Here is a 6,864-nt window from a genome sequence, read left to right as displayed (position 1 = left end):
ATTTTGGAGTACAGGAAGGAGGAGAAAGACAGCTTAGGGACATGGTGTCATGACAACAAGTTTTCCCTCAGTGTCAACAAGACAAAATAGCTGGTCATTGTCTTCAGAAAGGAGGGCGGTAGGCATGCTCCTGTCTACATGAATAGTGTGGAGGTTGAGCAGTTTGAGAACTTCAAGGTCCTAGGTGTGAACGTCACCTATAGCCTGTCCTGGTACAACCACATTGATTGGCCATCACCAAGAAAGCTCACCAAGCCTCTGCTTCCTCAAGAGATTCGCATGTCCTTGTCAATTCTTACCAAGTTTTATTGATGCACCATAGAAAGTAGTCTGTCTGGATGCATAACGTCCTGGCATGGCAACAGCTCTGCAGGTGACCACAAGAAACTGCACAGAGCTGTGGACACTGCTCAGCACATCACAAGATCCAGCCTCCCCCATGGACTCTGTCTACACCTCACTGCCTCAGTAAAGCAGCCAACATAATCAAAGAACCTATCCGCCCCGACCATTCTCTCTCTTCTCCTCTCTCCCATCAGGCAGAATACACAAAAGCCTGAAAGTACATACCATCAGGCTCAAAGACAGCTTCTATCCCACTGTTATCATAGTCTTGAAGGACCTCTTGTACAATAAGATGGACTCTTGACCTCACAATCTACGTTGCCGTGAGTATGTACTTTATCATTTACCAGCACCACACTTTTTCAGTCACGTTTACACTTTATTCTACAATGTTATTGTTTTACCTTATTTGAGCTCAACGGACTGTGTAATGATCTGATCGGTACGAACAGTATGCAAGACAAGTTATGATGAAGGGTCTTGGCCTGAAATGTCGACTGTTTACTTTTTACCATAGATGCTGCCTGGCCTGCTGAGTTCCTCCAGCATTTTGTGTGTCTCGCTTGGATATCCAGCATCTGCAAATTTTCTCTTGTTTGTGGGCATGCAAGACAATCTTTTCACTGTATCTTGATACGTGTGACAATAATAACCCAAAATCAAAAAAGACACAAAACCAAAATAAAAAGGAAACTTTAGTCAGGAATAAATAACAGTCAAGACTCAAAATAAATTAGACTGATTGTTAAATTATCGTGATGGGGATTTTCATTCCCAACCGATGTGTGGGTGGGGTTTTGATTGAGCATGTCATCTAGATTGCAGCTCCTACAAGTCTGCAGTATTCTCTCAGTTCAGCCTTGCTCTTCTCTGAGGTTTGTCACCTTGTTGTGGTGGAGTGGCTCGTCGGTCCCTGAGATCCCGAAAGTGATGCTGGTAGGGTCACCTATGGTGGTGATGCACCGTCAATAACTCTAGGAGACTGGAAGTGAATGATAGGCTTTTATTAACAGCGAAAAGGGAGCACAACGTATGGAAGACTGAGGGAGGAGCAGTGCCCCAATTGCCTTTATACAGGGGTCTGTGGGGAGGAGCCACAGGAGTAGTCAGCAGAGGGGCGTGTCCAGACAGGTATATATAGTTTACCACAGGTGGTAAGGTCAAGGGGGAGGTTTCAGACAAAGAGCAATCCAACCAAGAGCTCAACAGTGAAAGATGATGTCACATCACAATGGCTGTGAAGGTGGAGAAAGGCTGCAGTGGTGAAGGGTCTTCAATTGTCTTGCACTCTATGCCACTGGACCCTGACCTCGATCTGTCAAGAACCATGTCGTGGTTGCCCATGTATCAGCCCCTCCACATTAAACAAGGTCACGTACAGGCATTCTCCATTAAGGGAATCCACTCTAACATCTTGGAGATGTGGATCCCAGATCGGCCTCTACAGCCACCTGCAGACTGACCGATAGACAACTCCTTTAGGAGAACATCATACTCGACTCAAGTGATTGCCGTATCAAAGTGGTTATAAGAGCTTGAGTTTGTGAAGGGGGATTTAATCTCAGGTCCCTTCTAATTCAAAGGTAAAAGTGGGTTCTGCTGAGCCACAACAGAAATGCAACAAAGTTCAAAGCTCAAGGTAAATTTATTATCAAAGTACATATATGTCTCCATACACCACATTAAAGTTTATCTTCTTGCAGGCATTCACAGTAGAACAGAAAAGTACAATAAAATCAAAGAAAAATTACACACAAAGACTGACAGATTGTTCAAATAAAAAAGAAACAAATAATAATAACTATATAAATCAATCAATCAATAGATTAGATAGATAGATAAATAAATGCATGAGTTGTAGGATGCTTGAAAGTGAGTCCAAAGACTGTGCTCAATGATTATTTCACAGGATCTGTTGTAGTGAGTGAAGATGTCCACGCTGGTTCAGGAGCCTGATGGTTGAGGGGTAATAACTGCTCCTGAACCTGGTGGCTCCTGTACCACCTTCCGAATGGTAGCAGCGAGAAGAGAGCATAGCCTGAACGTTGGTGGGGGGTCATTGATGTTGGATGCTGCCTTAGTGTGGCCACTCTTTGTAGATGGGCTCATTGGTGGGGAAGGCATTTCCTGCGATAAAGCAGCACTGTATCCATCGCTTACAGTGGTTTCCATCAAGCACAGGGTTTCACCAGAAAAGGCAATAATTAGAGAAGGTAATTTTGTTAAAAATTGTCAATGAGAAACACAAAATTATTGGTCCTGCCACATGTTAGAACATAGCAACAGGTACACTGTTAAATGAATGCTCAGTGGAACTAAGTGATTACTTTGCAGTGAATTCATTGCAACTGTAAGCCTGGAAATTACTGTCAGTGATATTAGCAGACAAATGCATAATGCATTTGCATGACATTCCACTGTCTGCTTGTGTAGTTGAGGCATTTAATCATGGAAAATAAATAGGTTAACAGCTGTGTTAAAATAGCAGATGGAGCAAGTCATATGAACATGTTTTTTAATTTTTCCATTCATGATGGAGACTGTGCTTTCTGAGTTAAAAATGGATCAGAAAACAGAAATGAAAAGCCAAACCAAATTACTATACAGCACATTCTGGTAACCAGAAGTAAATAGGTAAAATTCTGTAAATATTCAACAGATCAAGGTGATACAGTAACAGGGTGGTACAATGCTTTACAGTATTAGTGACCCGGGTTCATTTCCCATCTCTATCTGTAAGATGTTTATTAACCTCTGTTTAAACTATTTAGCTCTGTTTGCCACACCCTGCTATGGCAGACACCCTATGCAATATTGTGCAATACTACCATCAATCCTTATCTGGACTGTGTGAATGTGTACCCATTACTGTAAAATATTACAGTAATTCTTGCACTACCATCTTATCAGTGTGAACTTGGAAACCTTGTAAATCTTGTACATCTTATTTTTAAGGTAACTTGTTTTTTATTCTTTCTTACTTCTCTTTTAAAATCTCTATATCTGTGCGCTTGTAATGCTACTGTGAGAGTGGATCAATAAAGTATCTATCTTTCTAAGTGCAATTATGAAGAAGGTACAGCAGTGCCTCTGCTTCCTGAGAAGTTTCTGAGGATTTAGCAGGACATCTAAAACCTTGACAAGTTTCTGTTGATGAGTGATGGCTGCATTACAACCTGGTTTGGAAACACCAATGCCCTTGAATGGAAAATCCCCACCACTGAACGAAGTACAGGAGCCTCAGGACTCACATCACCAGGTTCAGAAACAGTTATTACCCTTCAGCCGTCAGGCTCCTGAACCAGAGGGGGTAACTTCACCTGCCCCATTACTTGACTGTTGCCACAACCTATGGCCTCACTTTCAAAGACCCTTCATCTCACATTCTTGATATTTATTGAGGATTTGTTTATTGTTTTTTAAATTCTGTACTTGCATAGTTTGCTGTCTTTCGCACACTGATAAAGCAAAAGAATGATCAATGATCATTCATTGATTCTGTTATGGTTAATGGATTTATTGCATATACCCACAGGAAAATGACTCTCAGGCTTGTATATGGTGATAAATATGTACTATGATAATAATTTCACTTTGAACTTCGGCCACCCGGGTTTGATTGGGTGGTGAGGGCTCACTGGGCCAGAAGTGCTTGTTGCTGTGCTGTATCTCTAAATAAATAAAAAATCCATAAAATAAATTTTAAAAATGCTTTTTTAATGCAATCCCTCATTCCATGATTCATTCTTATAAACCTCTTCTAGACCCTCTATAACACTCTCAAATACGTACCTACTATAATGTAGCGATGAGATCAGATCTTTCATAGAAGTGTTCTACTGGATTTGATGTTGGCTTCTTTCCCTCTTCTTTCCAGTCCTGATGAAGGGTCTCGGCCCAAAACATTGACTGTTTGTTCCTCTCCATAGATGCTGCCTGACCTGCTGAGTTCCTTCAGCATTTTCTCTGTGTGTGTTGCATATTGATTTGAAAATTCTTCTTCATTGAAACAGCTTTAAGACCTACTGTTTTTCATTATAAAAAATTGAAATAATATGCTAGTAAATGTTCTTTTCCACTAACAATTACAACCCACAAACCAACAACATTTTTGAAAGAACTCTTTTTTTTCCTGCAATACCATATAATCATGTTCTAGCTGAGTGATATAGTGTGGAATGGTTTGATAATCCCATCCTGACCTGCTTCCTTCTACACTTTTCTTTAGAAATCCAGACCAATTTGAGTAATGCCCTATGTTGCCAGACATACAAAGTTCCTGATAAAACAATGCCCTAATATTCTAATGTAGAACCATATTTTAAATCTCTCATGGTATACACTCAGTGCCAATGTTATTAGGTATACCTATACACCTCCTTGTTAATGCAAATATCTAATCAATCATGTGACAGCAATTCTTCGAATGAAAGAATGCAGATATAGTCAAGAGGTACAGTTGTTATTCAGGCTAAACATCAGAATGGGGCAGAAACATGTTTTAAATGACTGTGACTGTGGAATGACTGTTGTTCCCAGACCAGGTGGTTTGAATATCTCAGAAACTGCCGATCTCTTAGAATTTTCATGGACAACAATCTCTAGAGTTTATAGAGAATGGTGCAAAAAATATCCAGTGAGTAGCAGTTCTGTGGGCGAAAGCTCCTTGTTAATGAGAGAGGTCAGAGGAGAATGCCAGTCTGGTTCAAGTTGACAGGAAGTTGACAGTAACTCAAATAACCACACATTACAACGGTGGTGCGCAGAAGAGCTTCTCTGAATACACAACACATCAAACCTTGAAGTGAATGGGCTACAGTAGTAGAAGACCACAAACATATACTCAAACAAAAGAAAATCTTCAGATGCTGGAAATCCAAGTAATGGACACAAAATGCTGGAGCAACTCAGTAGGCCAGGCAGCATCTATGGAAGAACACAGCCAACATTTCGGGCCGACACCCTTCATCAGCACTGGAGACAAAAAGACGAGAAGTTAGAGTAAGAAGGTGGGAAGAGAGGAGAAAGAAACACAAGGTGAAAGGTGAAACTGGGAGGGGAGATGGGTGAAGTAAAGAGCTGGGAAGTTGATTGGTGAAAGAGATACAGAGCTGGAGAAGGGGGAATCTGACAGGAGAGGACAGAAGGCCGTGGAAGAAAGAAAATGGGGAGGAGCACCAGAGGGAGGTGATGGGCAGGTAAGGGGATAAGGTGACAGAGGGAATGGGGAATAGAGAAGGCGAGGTGGGGAGGCAGAAATTCACAAAATCGATATTCATGCAATCAGATTGGAGGCTACCTAGACTGAATATAAAGAGTTGCTCTTCCAGCCTGAGTGTGGCTTCATTGCAAAAGTAGAAGAGGCCATGGACTGACATGTCAATGAGGCTACTGCTGTGTTGAGGCCATACTCTGGTTGAAGGAACAATACCTTATATTCCATCTGAGTAGCCTCCGAACAGATGGTGTGAGCATCAATTTCTCGAACTTCTGGTAATGTCCCACCTCCACACCCCCCCCCCCCCCCGGATCACCCCTCTCTGGTGCTCCTCCCCCTTTTCTTTCTTCCATGGCCTTCTGTCCTCTCCTATCAGATACCCCCTTCTCCGGCCCTGTATCTCTTTCACCACTCAACTTCCCAGCTCTTTACTTCATCCATCCCCCCTCCCAATTTCACCTTTCACCTTGTGTTTCTTCCTCCCCTCTCCCCCACTTCTAACTCTGAGTCCTCGTCTTTTTTTGTCTCCAGTCCTGATGAAGAGTCTTGGCCCATAACATCAGCTGTACTCTTCCGTAGATGCTGCTTAACATAAACTCAGTGACTATTTTATTAGGTAGAGGAGGCATTTAACAAAGTGACTACTGAATGCATTCCCTCCTTAATACTCTGAACATTACCAGTACTACACTCTGACATATCTTCCCTCCTCCAAACTTGGGATGGCACACTGCTTCAGGAACCTGGCTTTGATCCCAATCCCAACGCCTCGGTGAAGCGAAAGGGTTGCCTCTGGTGCTCTGCTCTCCTCCCACGTCCCAAAGGCGTGCAGGCTGATTGGTTCATTGCTCACGGTAAACCGCCCCTCCGTTGCGTAAATGAGTGCTGGATTCCACGGGGAGTTGATCAGAATGTGGGGAGAATAGATTACAGGGAGATTTAGTGGGGGATGGGATTGGTCTGGGACATGAACTCAAAATGTGTTCCTTCTGTGTGAAAAGGAAATATGGAGATATTTCAAATAGAGAATTCTTGGATTTAATTACTTCACCATAGCCAACAGACGCTTCACCTACCCACTCCCTTAGCTCTAAATTTCCCTCCGTAAAACTCCTTACTATTCTGTCCTCCTTTAAGACACCCATTATATGTATGTTTATCACTTTGCTCAGCTTTTGATTACATCAAAATTCAAAGTAAATTTTATTATCGAAGTACATAAATGTCACCATATACAACCCTGAGATTCGTTTTCCTGTGGGCGCGTGCAACAAATCTATAGATTAGGAACTATAACAGGA

At 42.1% G+C, this 6,864-nt stretch overlaps 1 long non-coding RNA gene across 1 annotated transcript in view; it reads right to left on the bottom strand.

The window, feature by feature from the left end:
• Nucleotides 1-2,205: 2,205 nt before the first annotated feature.
• The window catches only part of LOC140728773 (uncharacterized), a 34,364-nt gene continuing 29,705 nt past the window's right edge, over nucleotides 2,206-6,864 (bottom strand). The window contains exon 3 of the long non-coding RNA XR_012099182.1: nucleotides 2,206-2,500. This is a non-coding gene — a long non-coding RNA (uncharacterized lncRNA). The remainder of the gene's footprint in view (nucleotides 2,501-6,864) is intronic.

Source organism: Hemitrygon akajei, chromosome 6, assembly GCF_048418815.1.
Source record: "Hemitrygon akajei chromosome 6, sHemAka1.3, whole genome shotgun sequence".
NCBI lineage: Eukaryota > Metazoa > Chordata > Chondrichthyes > Myliobatiformes > Dasyatidae > Hemitrygon > Hemitrygon akajei.
The sequence above is the reverse complement of the archived record's forward strand: the minus strand, read 5'-3'. Positions and strand labels throughout refer to the sequence as shown.